At 39.6% G+C, this 17,592-nt stretch overlaps 1 long non-coding RNA gene across 9 annotated transcripts in view; it reads left to right on the top strand.

The window, feature by feature from the left end:
- LOC106018726 (uncharacterized) overlaps positions 1–17,592 on the top strand; it is a 125,763-nt gene that overhangs the window by 89,582 nt on the left and 18,589 nt on the right. For 7 of the 9 annotated variants that reach the window (XR_011811471.1, XR_011811469.1, XR_011811470.1 and 4 more), the window contains 6 exons: positions 5,264–5,426; positions 6,595–6,730; positions 8,594–8,795; positions 9,235–9,415; positions 10,200–10,359; positions 10,718–10,771. This is a non-coding gene — a long non-coding RNA (uncharacterized lncRNA). The remainder of the gene's footprint in view (positions 1–5,263; positions 5,427–6,594; positions 6,731–8,593; positions 8,796–9,234; positions 9,416–10,199; positions 10,360–10,717; positions 10,772–17,592) is intronic. The other 2 variants (XR_002404452.4, XR_011811466.1) reach the window with 2 other exon arrangements.

The following is a 17,592-nucleotide window of genomic DNA, read 5'->3' as shown; positions in this document are numbered from 1 at the left end:
CATGGCTCCCATCTCTATTAGAAGGTGGTGTGTAAAGGACTTAGTGTTTTCTGATAGCCAGTTTACAGTGAAAGCCGGGGATTTGGTCCTGAGCTCAATGAAATAAATGAGAAAACCTGAATTTGATGCACTGGATCTCCTACAGGGCAGTGAGATAGCAGACACTGTACTTTCAGAACATGGGGAAAGTCACAATCTTCACTACATGCCTAACTTTCAGTTTTATGTCCAAATCGTAACTAGTATTTACTCACCAGGATTATTTGATTTTGCAGTTAGTCTTAAAAGCATATATGCTCAGTCATACGCCTTCCGTAAGTAATTCAAACTTGCTTTAAATATAGTACATTTTTATGGTGGGCAGGTAAGGCTTTTTAAGTGCTTATGGAAAGAAGCGTGCATTAGAAAAAGCCTACACTGGCTGTAAGCTGTGCAGAAAACTAGCTTGTTTTGATATGGATAGCAGTGGCTGTTTATCTTTATTTCAGCGATTTTTTTGACATACTCATAGACAGCTGTTGAAGTATGGGCTAGACAAATAGTAAGCTGGGATGAAACCAAGTTGTGTTGCTGGGCTCAGGGTCTAGCTGAAGGCCAGTCACTACTGCCACAACACCATGGTTGAGTTCAATGCTGGGGACAGAGTGTACAATGGGACAGAAAGAGTGACTAGAAAGAGTGACTGATGCACCAGCTGGTTGTGCTGCCATGGAGAGGCACTTGGACAGGCTGGAGACTGACTGGCTGGAAAGCAGCTTTGCAGAAAAAGACCTGAGAGTCCTGGTGGACACCCAGTTGACCATGAGCTAGCAATGCATCCTTATGGCAAAGAAGGCAACAGCCTCTGGGGCAGCAGTAAGGTAAGCACGTCAAGGGGGATCCTCCCCCTCTACTCAGCCCTGCTGAGATGCATCTGGAATGCTGTGCCAGGTGCTGGAGATACAGGGAGACATTGGGGAGAGCCCAGCAGAGGGTCAAAAATATGATTAAGGGCTTGGAGCACCTCATATGTGAGGAGAGGCTGGGAGAGCTGGGGTTGTTCAGGCTGGAGAAGACAAAACTCAGAGGGATCTTATCAATGGGAAGGGGGAAGAAGATGAAGCCAGGCCCTTTTCAGTAGTATACAGTGACAGGACAAGAGGCAATGGGCACAAACTGAAATACAGGAAATTCTGCTCAAATATAAGAAAACACCTTTTTACTGTGAGGGTTGCCAAGCAGTGAAATGGGCTGCCCAGGGAGTTTGTGAAACCTCTCTTCTTGGGGACGATCAAAACATGACTGTGTATGGACAACCTGCTGTAGCTAATCTTGAGCAGGGAAGTTGGATTAGATGATCTCTGGGCATCCATTCCAAGGCCAACTTCTGTGATTGTGACAGACTCCTGGGTTGATGAAATCTGATGTTGGTGGATGGAATTGTAAACTTCTGTTAAGATACCATTTTTTCTAGGGATTTTTTTTGTGAGGTAATTATAATCTTTTCTGGTAATGATAGAATGGATTCAAATCTAAGAATAATGGAAGTATGATAGGGAAAAAAAAATTAAGGTGAATGGAAAATGTATGAGTTACACACTGTTATGATATTGCCTCTAAAACAGGACACAGCATCATATAAATAAATCTTTTTTTTTTTTTTTTTTTTTCCTCCCAACTGCTTAGACAGGGATATATTCTAAGCTTGCACAGTGCCACCTTTACCCAGTTAGCTTTAGACTGTATTAAGTAGTGAACAAAGATGTTACTCTACTGTCTCCAAGACAGGTTTCTTTCAGAGAAGATTCTTTTCCTGTAGCATATTAGAGTGTGCCTAATCTGTTATAAGAAGCCCTAATATTATTGACAATTTTTCCTTACTGGCAACTATTTCAATTTTCTATTCCTTGTAATCCTTAAAGAGTTCTGAACTGTAGCAGGAGATTTCAATACAGAAGAGCTGATCTTCATAAATAAATGAATAAGCACTGCAGCAAATGAGGTGTATTGTGAGTCTTCAGCATCGTATCTGGACCTCAGTTTATGAATTGATTCTGTTCTTGCAGTGTCCACTCAGTTCAAAGGAAGGTTTTGTAATTTGCTAGGAATGTAGGCTGAAATAAGTATAACTTTATAGTAGGGTGGGTCTGTGAGACAATGCAAACTTCAACTGTAAAAAAAAAAAACAAATAGAAAGCGCTGTTACTTTGCATCACAATGGCAAAAGCTTGTTGGCTGGGCAGTCTATAGATGTTTGCAGCAGCTTTTTTTCTACTAAATTGTGACTAAGCAGTTTGTCTGTAAGACCTGTCAATTTAGCATCATCTAAGGCCTTTGTGCTTACTTAAATGCCTTCCTTGTAATTAGGAGATTGCTCATTATTTTGCCAGTGTCCCAGCAGAAATGTTACCGGCTCAGTTTCTTGGACATTGTTATGAGTTGCTTTCCTGCCTTGCATTGTTTTCTTTAAATTGCTTCTTAGGAAGGCATGGGCTTTTACTGCAATCACAGAGAAAGTAAACATCTTAAATTAAGACAAACAAAGATTGGTTGTTAGGAGGAGAACCAGTCAGGCAGGAAATGCCAAGCAAAACAACATTCTTTGGGCGCCTGATATAAATATGATTCTTTAGGCAGCCTGTTGGGTCCTGCTGGCTGGGGCTTCCCTACGCTCACTGCGGACATGCAGAAATGCAGGATTACTGATCCTGGCCGAGATGTAGAATTTCTCAGCTGCTGTGGTATAAAGTCTTAGCCCTTAACATTATTTTACATGGATGCAACCTTTGGCATGCTCTGAAGAGCAAGGCAGTCCTGAGGCTTCCCCCCTTTGCTCTTGGACTCTGTAAATGTGGTCTGGAGCCTTGTTCCTCATATAGTGTTGGTGTGGCTTGGGGTCTGATTACTTGAAAGCACCCTACACATCCTGACCCCTGCTTTGTGTGGAACCGCGTGCTAGGGCTTAAAGGGTCTCTTTGTCAACCGAACCCAGGATCAAGTACGGAATTTAAAAGGAATTGTACATCATCACCAGATCAGACCAAGAAAAATTCATCATAATGTAAAGTTAATCATCTTTTAAAATTTAAATTATTTGCCAGTTTGATGGCTTTCTGCTTTCTTCTGTCTGAAAACAAAACAACAAAACAAAACAAACAAACAAAAAAAAAAACATGAAAGCATGATGGTGTGTAGTTGGGGATTTCTGTATTTTTTGTTTGCTGAATTTTAGATTTGATTTTTTACAGTCATACTGCACACATACATGGCAGGAGTATTTTCTGAAGGATAAGCCTGGGATTTCTATGCAGCATTCTCTAAGAAAATGTCAGCATCACCAGGCAGATAGCTCATACAGTATTTGTAGCTCTCCTTTCTCTTCGAAATGGAAGAGGTACAAGTCAAAATGCTTTGAGCAAAGTATAGATCTCTGTTAACCTTTCTTTCTGCTCTGGGGAAATTATGCTGCTTTGGAAATGGGAACTCCCAGCAACTACAACATGAACAGGGAACTGTTTCCATTTGAAAAATATGGTGTGCAGTTTTTAGTGTAACCTTCCAGTGCATTCTGAAAAATTTGTTCTACTATTGTTAAGAGCAAAGCAGTTTTAAGTAGAAGACAAAACGGATTTTGAATTACTCAGCTGCATTCTGATGCATCGAAAAGTTTTAAATATGTGCTTTATTTCAAATATTCATTCCTACTGAAATCAATCAATGCAGAGGTTAGGCAAGGGTGCAGCTAACTTTTATGAAATTACAGATTTGTATGGTGTTAGAGCGATCATTTTCATTAATGTTGGACTTCTGCAAAATTGTTACTGATGGGCAAAATATCTTCCTGAAAGAGGCATTAAAAGCAGCTCTAAGTTTGTTTACTAAATATGTAATAGGAAGCATTTTGCAAAGTTTCAGTCTGATACCATGCTAATGACTTTCTTGCTAATGTGATTAAAATTACTTCCCCCTGACGGCCATTGTATTAATGATGGTGATCTCTCCTTAAATTGATTGAGCTGTGTAATAAAGAGAATGTGAATCGAGTCCCCATTCAATAGAAGCATGGCCTGTACCCCTTAGGACTGGTGCTTCACTTAAAGATCATTTCTGAAGCCCATCCCAAAGCTTCCCTACACTCAAGGCATAACTTTGAGGCTACAAAAGTGAGAAATAAGGTTTCATAAAGGATCTTGCCTCACTGTTGTTATAATAATGTCTGAAAGTCAAATTTGTTTAAATATAGGCCACCAGAATATCCAGAGATGGGCAGGAACTAAATTTGGCATCTCATAGGAAGTTGTCACCTTGTTTTTAATTCCAGAATAAAAGAACACCCTCATAATTCCTTTAAAAACACGACCCTGCAATAAATCCTCCATCTATCCATCGAAACTACAGTGCAGGATTTAACCTGAATTTGTTGGTTTATTGCTACGAAATGGAAACTGATACTACACCTATCATCTGGATAGCAAAGGGCCAACTATCAGTTCTGACACTGTTCATCTGGACATGTGGTGGGAATTAACCTGCATTTCTAAAAGACTGAAATCCATCTCTTTAGATGGCTAGTTAACAGTGGGCTAAAGTGACTTCACAAAATTCCTGACCTGGGTAGCTGGGAGTTGTGGAGGGAATTTCTGTTCCAGACCTTCCAGTTCCTCACCATTGCCTTCCCTTGCCACCCTCCCCTGGCCAAATGCAGATGGGGGAAAGCTTCAAATTTCACTTATGTTCCCAGGGGTTAACTAGAAATCTTGCTTGTTTGTTCGCCTTTCTTATATTTTACATATATTTTAATTCCTGAAGCTTCAGATCAGCATATTTTTTCCTTTAATAAACATTTAAGTTTACAGCCTTTAATCATTTTTTTTTTTATTCAAAACCACAAAGAAATGCACAACCTTTTATGAATTCAAATTAAAAATGAAGTGTGGTGGAAATGATTTACAGGCACTGTAGCTTAGCAGGGAAAATGTGCAACTCTTTTGCAGTACATCATATTCTGTTCCTTTAATTTATAAGCAAGCTGTAATGTAACGTATTAATCATACAAAGAAAATGTTGCTTTGGTTTGAAAGATTTGTTATAGTTGAGCTTCACACACCTGCAAATTATTTATTTCTAAAAAAGAAAAGAAAACATGTGCAGCACACACTATTGCATCCACCAGGAAATCAGATATATTTTTGAAAAAAAAAAAAAAAAGGCACCAAACAGTAAATGACTTTTTTTTTTTGTTTGTTTTCTATGTCCTCCTTCAACCACCTTCATCTCCATTGAGCTTGGCTTCCCATGTTCTTTCAATCATCTATTCTGTCCCCTGTGGAAGTTAAAGGTGGCTGGACCCAAGGGAAGAGGTTGCCTTTGCTACTTCGAACCTCGTGTCACATTCTCCTGTTAGAAGGGCAAGAAGCTACCCGTTACACTACAGAGGGAAGAATAAGGTTTGAAATAGTAAAATATTTTTCAGGTTAATATATTTTCATAAACTGCTTCCCTTGACCATTAAGATAATCAAAAAGATGAGGGAAAAGCTGTGCTAAATAAATGACTCAGAAAATGTAATCAGGTTTACTGAGTACATTTATTATTTGACTGATGCTAATAGAAGAGGAGGTTCTTTTTAGAGCAACATATTTGTAAACATCTGCTACTGAGCTGACCATTGCTGTATAAAAGCCTCTCTCTGAATCTGGCAAACAAGCATAGGAGACTTGCAGGCATGGAGCATTTGGAGCCTGATCCACTTAAACTGCAGGCAGATTTGCAGGGAGGGAAGGACTCAGGCAGGCTGCAGCCAGTATTTCAGAGTCTGAAGGTGGTGTGGATGTCTTTGTGATGTTAGGTTGGCCTGTGGGTTTCTTCCTCTCTGCTTTCTAAATTAACTCTACCTGGCTCAAGACACTAGGGTGTCTCCACCTTATGGGGGTGTTTCTCTCAAGAGCAAAATGATTTTGCAAAGAGTTTGTGGAGGAGGGAGAAATCATGATAAAAATTTTTGCCTTTTACCTCCTTTCCCAACCTGAATGGGAGAGGTAGTTAGGAGATGATAAACAAAAGAGGGAGTAACAGGGAGGGAGTAACAGGGAGCGAGAGGGCAGCGGCGAAACTCCCAGAGGGAATGGTGAGTCTTGTTCTCACAAGTCAAAGGCCTGCAATAATGAACCACTAGGGGTAAGTAAAAAGGTAAAACATAAGGTACAGGAAGCCAAATGCAGTGCCTCTGGGCATGTTTGTGTAGAACGTATACAAGGGAACTTTTAACTCTTTCTTTCTGCATCACTGTAAGGGTGAAATTTACCTCATGTATGTGCACCCACTACTCTGCTCCATTGAAGTTTTGGAAAATTGGCTGATTTGTTCGTATGGCATCTGGCAGAAGGTGCAGCAGAAACGGTCACTTTCGCAGATTTCCGTCAGGTTTAGGTGTTACCATTTCTGTGGGGACAGCTCACTGCACCACTCTAGTGAATTTTGATTGTCTTAAAGAAAAGGGTAACTGATAACATGTTATTGAGTGGCTGAAAAATAGAATACTTCTGCTTGACTGAACTTAATGCAGATCTGCTACTTGTTCCCTGTCAAATTTGAACATTCCTTTTTTCATACAAGCAATATGCCTGTGAGAGCAGAAGATTTGTAACTCTGGAGCCTTGAGGATTAATGCTGCCAGCTGAAGACCCAGGGAAACTGAATGACCTCCTCTATTTCCTCTTGCTGGGTTGATTCCTTAGACCTCATTGCAAAGGTAATGTGTTAAATGGAGGAAAGAGAACTGAGGGACTAAACTAAACATGGGTTGGCTGAGATTCATAAATGAGTCAAAAGTAGCACTGTGGTTCATTTGGAAAAGCCATTTTTCCATTCAGTGGAAAAGCCATTGCTTGATCCAGTGTGTTTTAGAAAACTGGGATGTGTGAATTTTGGCGCAGCACAGTATTAATGCGGTCATGCTGGTATCTGACCCAATGTGGTCAGAGGTCAGCTCCCTGTCTCCTCCAGCCTGTATGGGTGGTGCACACAGAGAGGCTTCCACATGCAGCAGCACTTACATGGTGTGCTCTCCCAGGGCCTCACACACTTTGGCTCAGGTCTGCAGTTTGAGATTCAACCCCACCCTGCTTGAGGACTATGCCTTGAAAGCACAACCTGGGGCTGAAGAGGCAGCTGGCTGGAGTACAGCAGCTCTTGCGAAGTCTAGGAGGCTTTACTGCAAGGCTGGGGAAGCAGGAAAGGAGAATGAATGGGAAGAAGGGAAGGAGAAAGGCATAAAAGCACAGGGTACATTTGCACAAGCCTAATTGCGAGTTTCAGACTTGAATTCTGAATGCTTGATCTAAGAGACCATGTATGTTGAAATAAAAAAGAAAACCTGAACCATGGCTGCCATCAGAAAAACGACATTCCCTCAATGCTTTGGAGAGAGTAGTGTGTCTCTGTGAATAGTTGAGAATGGTTTTTTGCCGCTTTTGCCCTAATGTGAACTTGCATAACACCATCCCCCCACCAAATCCATCGACACTGAAACAGTTTCACCCAGAGCAATACTTTCAATATCTGGAGAAGTTTGCCAATCCAGAGGTTTGTTCCCAAGGAAAGCAAAATGAAGTTGTGAAATCCTCCACAAAAGGAACTTCCATCCTCCACATAAAAGGAGGATAAAAGGCCTGAGATATAGATGATAACTTTGTTCTAGTGCAAGACCCAAAAGTCTATTATTAAAACAGTTTATTTATTAGCAAGCTCTTCTAATGAACCAGACATAACAGATGTGGGCAAAACTCTACTCGAGCAGGTACAAACTGAAATAATAATGATGGAAGGAAAATAGCTTGACATTCAAATTACTGGCTAGACCTGCTTTTAGTGCTGCTTTGGCTCCATCTCTAAATAGAATAACATAGTTTTAAACCTTTTCCTCCACAAGGAAAGTTGGAAATACCTAACTGAAATGGCTGGCTAAGCTGATGCTGATTTATTTCAAATTCCTTGGTGCTGAAACCACATTTTGGGAAAAGTGTGGCCTTTTAATCTTAAAAAAAAAAAAAAAAAAAAAAAAAAAGTAATTCACTGATAGAAAAGCTTTATTTTGTACCTTTTCTTCTCTTTCAGTCCCATACTCTCTTCCTTACAAGTGCATGTGTAGGTGACAAATGCCCACTGACAGATTCTGATAGTGCTGCCCTGGAATTGGGTAGTGTGCTGTGTGGTGTCTCTGCCAATCGCTATTTGCAGCTACAATTTAATTTCAGATTTGTCCCATCACTTTTGTTAGGTTAACAGAGGTTTTTTGTCAGTTCATTGTGTTGCAGTCTCTTTTACAATGCTTGTCTTAATAAAGAATATTGCTTGTTGAGTTCATCTAATTTATTGGGGGGAGGGAGGGTGTTAATTGGCATACAAAACACCACAAGTTAGCATATGTTTGTAATTTTTTCTATTAGTGCTCTTCCCACAATAGCAATTTAGATCCCTCCTAAAGACCTCTAGAAAATGATGACAGAACAGCTCATATTTTTTTGTGTGTGTGGTGCTAAAAGCTAATCGGGTGCAGCTCTGTCTTATTTTTCATTTGCTGAATGGTATTTTAGACTTTCTTTTGTCTTACTAGCATTTATCTAAATTTGAAAGAGGACTAGAAGACGGCATTTTAAAAAATGTGAATGGTTGTGCTTCATGAACATGGAGACTCTGGAGAAAGAAGTATTTTCCCCCTCTGCTTCCTCCACCTGAGTCACTGAACACCAGATGCTTCTTTTATAGCCTTTGAGTTTTGAATTGGTGCTATGCTGGCTGACTATGCAAGTCAAAAGGTAATTGTTGCTGCTCCCTGACAAAACTATGTGGGACAGGTATATATTTGAAAAACAAGGAGTAAAAATACCTCAGAGCACAAACTATGAATAAGGCCAGATTCTGACTCATTTTATGTTGAAAAGTCTTTGCTCTTTGGACTTCAATATGACTTCTTCCTTGGTAAGCATTACTCACTGTGATTAAAGGCTCAATTTTCCTGCCCCGTGTTATGTAATTAAAATTATGCAAATAATTCAGCTATCCAAGACAATTCAGATTGTGAATGGAATAGTCAATTCTACTCTTCATAACCTGAATACCTTCAGAACACGTATCGTATTTGTTAAAGAAATAAATGGAACTATTTGCAGTAATGAATATGTTTTAAGGTTCTAACAATTTCTTTGTGAAAAGTAATGGACACTGATTCTGAATAAATTATTTTCCTGTTTTCAGGATGGCAGTTTATCCCTCCTGCTGACACGTTCCATCTTTCTAGCTTGTGAGCTTTTGCAAAGCAAGGTTATCAGCAATCTGCTGCAGAGTCCTTCCCACTCAGTAAATCAAAGCCTTGCTCTTCTCTGGTTCGTTTCCATGGACAGATGATTCAATCCTCCTTCACTTCCCAGCAGGAAAGGTTAGTTAAATACTTGCCTGTAGCTCCTTCCAACGTTTATGAGAATTGTTTACATAATTCTGAAAGATCTTCCTTCTTTGCTCCATGACGGTTAGACGTGCCTGCTGAGAACTGGGTGTTCTGTCCATTAATTTTCTGCTTGCAGAATCTCACTAATGAGCCAGGACTTGAGGAGAAATATAACTTTACTTAAATGGTTCCTGCTTCTTGGAATATTGTCCACAAACAACAGAATAGTTGATGTCAGTTCAGTGAAGTGAATGATACAGTTCTTTTTGGTCATCTTATGTTGTTATTAGGGTTGGGAAATTGAAAGCATAATGTTAGAAATACACTTAATACTGCTTTGAGTAAAGTTGTATAGTCAGTGGAATTTTGAAATGATTCAAAAAGTACATGCAAGTTAATAGAAAGATTCCTATTGACTTTACTGGAATTTGGATCAAGCTTGTTGGTACGAATCAGGAATTTATGGGAGCCTAAGCAGCAGAATGCAGGAACGTACAGTTGCTGCATACAGTATGCAGGAGCAGTACTTGTAGATAGTCTTCAGATTTCCCAGCTAATTAACTGTGCGGATCATTGCCTTGAATAATTCTGTAGAGTAGGACAGAAATAAGTTTCTATGAATTTTAAAAGGAAAAAATACAATCTGTTGAATTAACCAACTATACCATGCAAACCAATCTCACATATAAAGCATATCGATTAAAGTATTACACAGTTCTTGCAGATCCAGTGGGGTGCCTCTCCATTCTTTAAGCTTCATATGCCTGTTCTTCAGCCCGTCATCCTTGAGCCACTGCCAGCCCTGCCGACCCACTGAGCCCTGCACTGCTGCAACCATCTCGATCGGTTCAGATCCAGCCTGTCCCTCACAGGCAGCCCATCCTCTCCTCCCCTGCAGCCCCCATCTGCCAGCAAAACCCCATGTATGAGAAGTGGTAAGTATGATTTTCTATCGTGCTTTTACAGCTTTTTTTTTTTTTTTTTAACAGTTAGTAAGGTTTATCTTGGGCCATGTGTGGCCACTGCAGCCCCGTCAGGGTGGTGGGTGCCCGGGGGGGCTCATTCTGCAGGCTGTGAGTGGGCTCTTGGGCATGAGGTTGCCTTGCTCCTTTGCTGTGTGCTGCTTGGGCTTGTTTTCTTTGTATTCATTATCTTCCCTGATCAAAAACTGCTATCAGTTTTTGGAAGGGTGTGATACTCTAAGATCTGAGTACTGTGCAAAATCTGCAAATCTTCAGCTGACACAAAAAATGTAGAATTTAATCTCAAACCAATATTGTCTTCCCTTCCCAGGAGAAGGAGGGGCTCATTTTACAATGACATTAAGAATTCATTCCCTTAAATGAGGTATGTCACCTTGCCATTTTAACTTGATTCATTAAAATAGTGGCTCATTAGTTATTCCCTTGTGTGGTATAGAATTTGCACATTAAAGGCGTATGCATTTCAAGTGCTCGCTACATTCAGGGATAAATTTCTAGCCATCCTCTTTTGAAAGGAAGAAGTGAGCTTGGGTTTTGGAAAAGAAAAAAAAGGTAGAAGGCATACAAGTCTGCTCCTCTTTCCCCCCATCAGTCTTTCAAACCTATTCATACCCTTAATATTTCATTTAGAAGGCCATGCTATAGAGACGAAGGACCCACTGAGGTAGTGCTAATCTTTTTCAGACCTGTGTATTGCATGTTGGTCTCCTATGTGCCTTGTGGGGTCTAATACAGTTTTTCCTTTTCTTAGTCTTGCCATGAAAATAATGATGTCTGAGCCGAGACCTCAAATCCTAGGCAGAGAGGAGTTCTGCTTTTGGCTGAGTGAGAGCAAAACTCCCGCGGTTTATCAATTGCCTTGTGTTAGGTTGGTCAAAGAAAGGCCTCTCCAGCCATCTTCTAAACATAAGCCTCTTCCCTGTGACTAGATGGACACATCCTCCCAGTCTCAAATGGTATATTTTCAGGCAAAGGCCCTGCGTTATAATTCAGAACAAAAAGAGCTTGTTTCACCATTATGCATGCTGTGGGAAAGCATGGATCAACAGAGGAGGGCAGGGGTGCTCTGGGACAAGTCCCTTGTCCAGTGTAGTGAGTGTGCTCTGTTGCATGAGAGAAAAGGGCAATGCTGTGCAACCTCCTTGCTTTCCCCTGCACTCACCTTTGGGCAGGCATCTCTCTCGGATCTCAGTAAGGGTAGCTGATGCACTGGAAGGACCACAATTCCCTGAGGTCTCAGGGTGTTAGGTTAAGTTCTTGAACCTTGCAACATGAACATTAAAAGCAAAACAAAACAAACAAATCAAAAAATAACATTCAACATAGAGAAGGGGTAAAATCTCAACTAAGGGTAGCTGGCAAGAAAAAGAATAGGAAAATAATAAATTTGTTTCAAGAACTGAATCAATCAGACTGGGAAAGATATTTGATCCTTTATGTAACATTTAGGTTCATTCCAGACCCTGACTGATGAACTGCTTCCATCTCAGAATTTGAGGGCAGAACTGTTGTTCATTTAGTAGTAAATGCTAGGGCTGGATGGAAGGAACATCACCCCTAACTAAAGCTGAAGTTTAATCCTTTGGTTTCACTGGTGACTCAGATTGCAATAATATGATATGGAGAACATTTTTCCCTCCTTTCTTACTGCATTACAAGTTACTAGTAAAATAAATGTAGCGAAAAGCTGATCCTGCTAAAAATGCAGTTAAGTACATCCACATTCCGTCTCCTGTCTTGCCTGTGATTTTCTTTTTTCCTTACCTTCTCAGGCTCTGATCATCAGCATCATTTGTGCTTTCAGGATGCTTGTACTGTAAGTCATTTTTTAAAATCCCGAAGAAGGAAATCTTTGCCATGCAATAAAGTCCCATACAAATACAGCTAATGTCAATAAAGCTAAAAAGATATGTCAGCAAAGACCCAAACACTCAATTTATTACAGTTAAACATCCTGCCTAGACATTTTATTTACAATCAAAGCTTGTTATATAAAGCAATCCCTCTTCCCTTGATGTCTTTTTTTATCTCACAGTTTACAAATTACTGTCTTTCTCTTTGTATCCCATATGAAGTACTGAATTCATCTGTGCATGTTGACTACAGTCTTTTTGTTTCCTTTTAAAAAATGTCTTTGGATGATCACTTGAAAACATGTTAAAAAAACAACGACAACACTGAATTTGGTCCTTTTAGTCAAAAGAAGCCGTATCGTGTAACTTAAAGAAATGAAAGATGTTGCCGAACACAGTTTCTTGTTAACAAAACTACCAAAATGATTTAGAAGCATAGTTTACAGAAACTTACATTTTTCCCTTATTATCTTACATTTCATTATACCCTTTTTCCCTTATAAATATGCACAGGAGGAAATGTTCATAGTTCTTATAGCTTTTCAGAATATAGCTGTTTGGGGACAGAGGAAAAGTACAGGCCCTTCTGACAGAAAAAGAAAAAAACCTAGTCTGTCAAATATTAAGATACAAACCCAGCAAGTCATTCACGTGTTTGTGATAAAAAGACTGTTTTTTTCCTCATGAAGAGACAAATCAAACCTGTTTAAGGCTTCCAAAAAAAGCCTTTGTGTAACCTCCCAACTGTACATAGCTTCTAAACTGGCCCTCAAACAACGTTATGGGAAAGCTAGGAAGGAGACCTCCTATTAAGTGACACTTTAAATCAATCCTCTACATCTTCTTGTCTGTCAGGGAATACCTGGGACGGGTGTGCAGCTTCTATCTGATGGAATCCGCATATGTGAGTGGGTTCCAAGACACTTTATCTGGCACAGGAGAACAGTAAAGGCTTCCCTTCTCCAGACCTGCTCCAGAGATACTAAATTCCTCTGTGATAATGAGGTGTCTAGAATAGTAACAAGAGGCCAGCAATGTACTCTAGGTTTAACTGTGCTGGTATATCTCTGCTGACTTCACTGTGGGCAAGCGCAAATTCACACCAGTGTACCTGAATGAACTTGGGCCACAGTGAACAATGAAACCTTATCGGGTGCCAGATCTCGTGGGCTGTGCGTGAGAGGTATAGGGTTACTGCACGTCTAGCGCAGCTGCAACAAGCAGGGTGAGAGGAGACTGAATGTCAAGCAGGTAGAGCCGTTTCTCTTCACAAAGCTGTAGTTCCTGCTTATAAGGCTTTTTCCTGGGCTTTAATGCTGGTGGTAAGACGTAGTTCTTTCTTCTCCCCTGCCATGTTTTGCACACAAAATACTTAGAAAACAATGCTCCTTTGCAGGTGCAATCAATACGAGTACTAAGGAGCACAAATAATTACCTGTCTGGCAAAGTGAATGGAGAAATACTTCCCATTCGAGTCTCAGATAGGTTGAGAGTGGAACTGTGGAAATTCCCTGAATTGTGTCATTTTAAGTTCTGCAGATGTTCTCCCTATGGCATTTCTTTCTCCCATCTCTGGTTTAGGCACAGCATGAAAATGTTTTGACCAACACTACAGACTCAGGAAAGGTCATACACATACCTTCTTTTACATGTTTTTCTAACCTCTCTACTTGCTGTGGGTAGTCTGCAGCCTCCTGTGCTGACAAGTTTGTGATGGCTAGGGCTGTGATTAATGGGATTTCATTAACACTTGTGCAACTATCCCTAAGAACCCTCAGAGGTGCTCTGGCCTCTTCCTCAGCCTGTGAACTTTGTAATGGCAATAAGTGCAGGTAGATACATCTCACATTTTCTATCCAAAACTCCTCCCCCCCCTTCCCCTTGGGCAAGATGTGTAAATAATGATTTGTATCAGAAAGGGTAATACATAGTGATTATGGCTATATTGTCGTAACAAGAAGGAAGAGTAAAACATCCTGTTATTCCCATACTAGTATTCCACCTTTGATAAGAGGTTGCTTCATGCACAGGCATGTAAGTTTAGCTGGAACTGCTCCCTGCTTTAAGCATGGTTGGAAAGAAAGAGAGGGAGATATGCAGGCTGACTGCACAATGGTTATTTCTTCCTTGCTGGGAGAAAATGGGAGTATCTTGTATGCAAAGGATATGGAAGGATTGAGTGGAATTTGAAGGAATTTGACAAGCAGCACTGGGGATAGACACATGTATCTTCACTCTGTCCATGTTCTAAGCTGGCAGAAGGAAGTGATCCAAAAGTTGTGTAGTTTGTTAACTGTGTCTAGGTGAATAATACTCTTCCCATGTTTCTTCTTTAGCTTGGTTCAGTGCACATCTTTACATTGCCTCATGTAGCAAAAGTCTTGTCTTGTTTTTTCCGTGAAATAATCAGTGTCAAACTGCCATCATTATACTTACCTGGTGTGGTACCTCTACTGGTGTAGAACAGGATAGTATTTAAACTGATTACTGCTGGTGGAGTTTGTTCAACATCTGCAGTATTTTGGGGGATATATTAACTAGTGCCTGCTATCTCCTAGTTACCATTTTCTGGCCATCCACTATTTGCCCAGTCTGCCATAGCTCAGCTTTTCCTGTACTGTAGTCTGACATTATCTATACATCAGGCTGATGTCTCTCTAAATTAAGTTTGTTTTAAATGAATGTTTTCTACTTTAACTCTGGACTCTTGTACTGTGGTAATGTGAAAATATGTGAATATGCCTAAATTTCTTGTGCCATGTCGCTTCACAGCAGGAGGACTGGGAGGGCAAGGTGTCAATGACAGTGGGAGACACAGAAGGCTGATTAACATATATTAGTCTCAAACTGCTACAAATGGAAGAAGAGCTCCCCTGGACTGTCATATGTTCCAGAGGACAAAATGCATTTTCATTATTCAGTAGCATTTATGCGTTTTAAGGAGTAAAGAGAGCTAAGGTAAAAAATAAATAAATAAATAAATATATATATATATATATATATATATATATATATATATATATATGTATGTATGTATGCCATTGCAATTCTTGTTTTGCATGACTTTAGAAGAGACAGAAAAATGAGATCTGCTCTTGGGTAGAAAAAGAGTCAAAAGTCGCTCATGGATCAGACAATGCTAACGTGTATAGCAATCAGATTGCGGAAACCTCAAGGACTTTGGCAGTTTCTCTGGGCAGAAGCTGCAAAATGCAGCTTTGTGCCTTCCCTGTGGGAGGGGAGAAAATAATATGATAACAGAGGCTGTAGACCCAAGATTGATGAGACTGCTGTGCTTCAGGTAGGTATGAATTGAGCAGAAACTGTTTAATATAAAAGGAGGTTTTGTAGCTGGCTTAAAATACAAATTCCAGTTTCTTATGTGTCCTGGTTAGGGGTAGGAACAGAACTCCAAATACTTTTTAGGTACAACAATTTGTTTAGAAGATGACAGATTCTGTGCCAAAATAAGCAGTCAGCAGGTAGGTGAGGGAATGTCTCAGAGGGTGAACTACAGGCATCTTCACAAAATTTCTAAGTTATGTTTTCAAATTCTTAAAGTGGTGGAGGAAGATTTTCAAGCCCTTTACTCTTATCCAAACAAATTTATCTTGCAAATTACCTAAGATCCAAAAAGGTTTTCTTTATTACTGGGCAACTTTCCATCCAATTTCAATCTAATTCTGAACTAAGTAAAACTTACAGCCCTCTGTTAGGGGAAAACAAATAAACAAACAAAAAACTTGAAGAGTCCATTTGAGCTTTATCTGTTCCTGTAGATGCCCTATTTAATTCTGTTAAAAAATGTTTTCTTTCACAGGATTTCTGGTGTTTTCAGAAAAAGGAGTATTTTATTTACCTTGACTTCCATTGATTTTGCCAGAAATCTTTGGGATTTTCTGAAGTTTCTCTATGAAATCCCATTTGGCAAAATATAACATTCATTCTTAGCACCAGGTTATGTCAGGCTTCCTTGTTTTATTATGCTAATGGAAATGAATGTGAAAAACTGTTTTGGTTCATATTGATTGACATTCACTGCATTAACCTGCATTTTAGCTCGACTCTATAAATATTTCTAATCGGGTGAATATATGGAACAAAATCCGTAGCCAAGACTAGTAAATTGCAATCCCAGGATCTTAAGGTCCTTGGTAACTGTAAATCAGTAGAGCTGCAGAAATCAACTGGGCTGTGCTAATTTACACAAGCTAGCTATCTGACCTTTAGTATTCATTAGCATCATTAACATTTCTTAAATGATGGAAACTGGAATTTGAAAACAGAACCAAAAGTAAGGTAAAAACACCCTTGCACCTCCCCTAGGTGAAACACAAAATAATTTGATTGGTAATTAAAATTCTCATAAAAATTATTACTTTATAGTATGTTCTCTGTGAAGAATTAGCATAGAATTTACTGATATCAAACAACAGTTTCCAACATATGCCAGAAGGACTTCTTGTTAGAGGGAAAAATAGTCTTGGAATCGTTTCCTCAACTGTGTCATTAATATGGTATGGCTCTGTTTATTTTCCTCTCCTTCAGACTGCATTCAAACACAAACAATTTGTGAACCAGAAGAGCTCAATACCTGAGGAATTCTAATCTGCATATTCCCACTCTGAGTCAGGTACTGCTTTCTATATCTTATAAGAAACTTCAAAGCACTCCCTGTTTTCCCTCCAGCCAAAAGTTTGGGGGGGGGCACATACCACTGAGTTATCTGTCTTCTTAAGCTAAGTCTCTCCAGGCTTGATACACGAACATACACTTTCAATTAAACCTATACAAACTTGTGTCAGTGTGCAGCAGGCCAATGTTGTTGTGATTAAGTTTGGGTTACTATATTTTGGGGTTGTTTTGATTCAGGTTTCAGTAAATGGTGAGGTAATGAAAGCTGCAATCTGTTCACCAACTTATAACAATGATCTCTAGTTGGCAAACTGCAAAACTTGAACATCCTCTGGACCAATTTCACTTTCATGAAGTCTGCCTATGTAGAAGAAGGTTTCTAGTAGTCAAATTGCAGTGCAGGCTGCCAACAGCCTTTGGAATCACAGTGAAATAGGTAATAAATAGTTTGCAAAGTATTACCAGAACAATTTTTCTTATGGAACAGCCATCCTTACTACAGGCCCTTTTTTTTTTTTTTTTTTTTCTTTCTTCTGAGAGTTTGTCTTTAAGATTGATTAGGAACATTTTTTCCAAGCTTTATATGTTCATCTTGTTTGTACAGCTTCTGTCTGGCAGGTGGACCTTAAGTTAATCGAACCTTATTTGAAACAGTGAGCATTCTTGTAGTTTCAAGAATGTACGGCTTCTTAGACAT

Source organism: Anas platyrhynchos, chromosome 9 (assembly GCF_047663525.1).
Source record: "Anas platyrhynchos isolate ZD024472 breed Pekin duck chromosome 9, IASCAAS_PekinDuck_T2T, whole genome shotgun sequence".
In the NCBI taxonomy this organism is placed as follows: Eukaryota; Metazoa; Chordata; class Aves; order Anseriformes; family Anatidae; genus Anas; species Anas platyrhynchos.
This window is presented reverse-complemented; position numbering and strand designations above follow the sequence as displayed.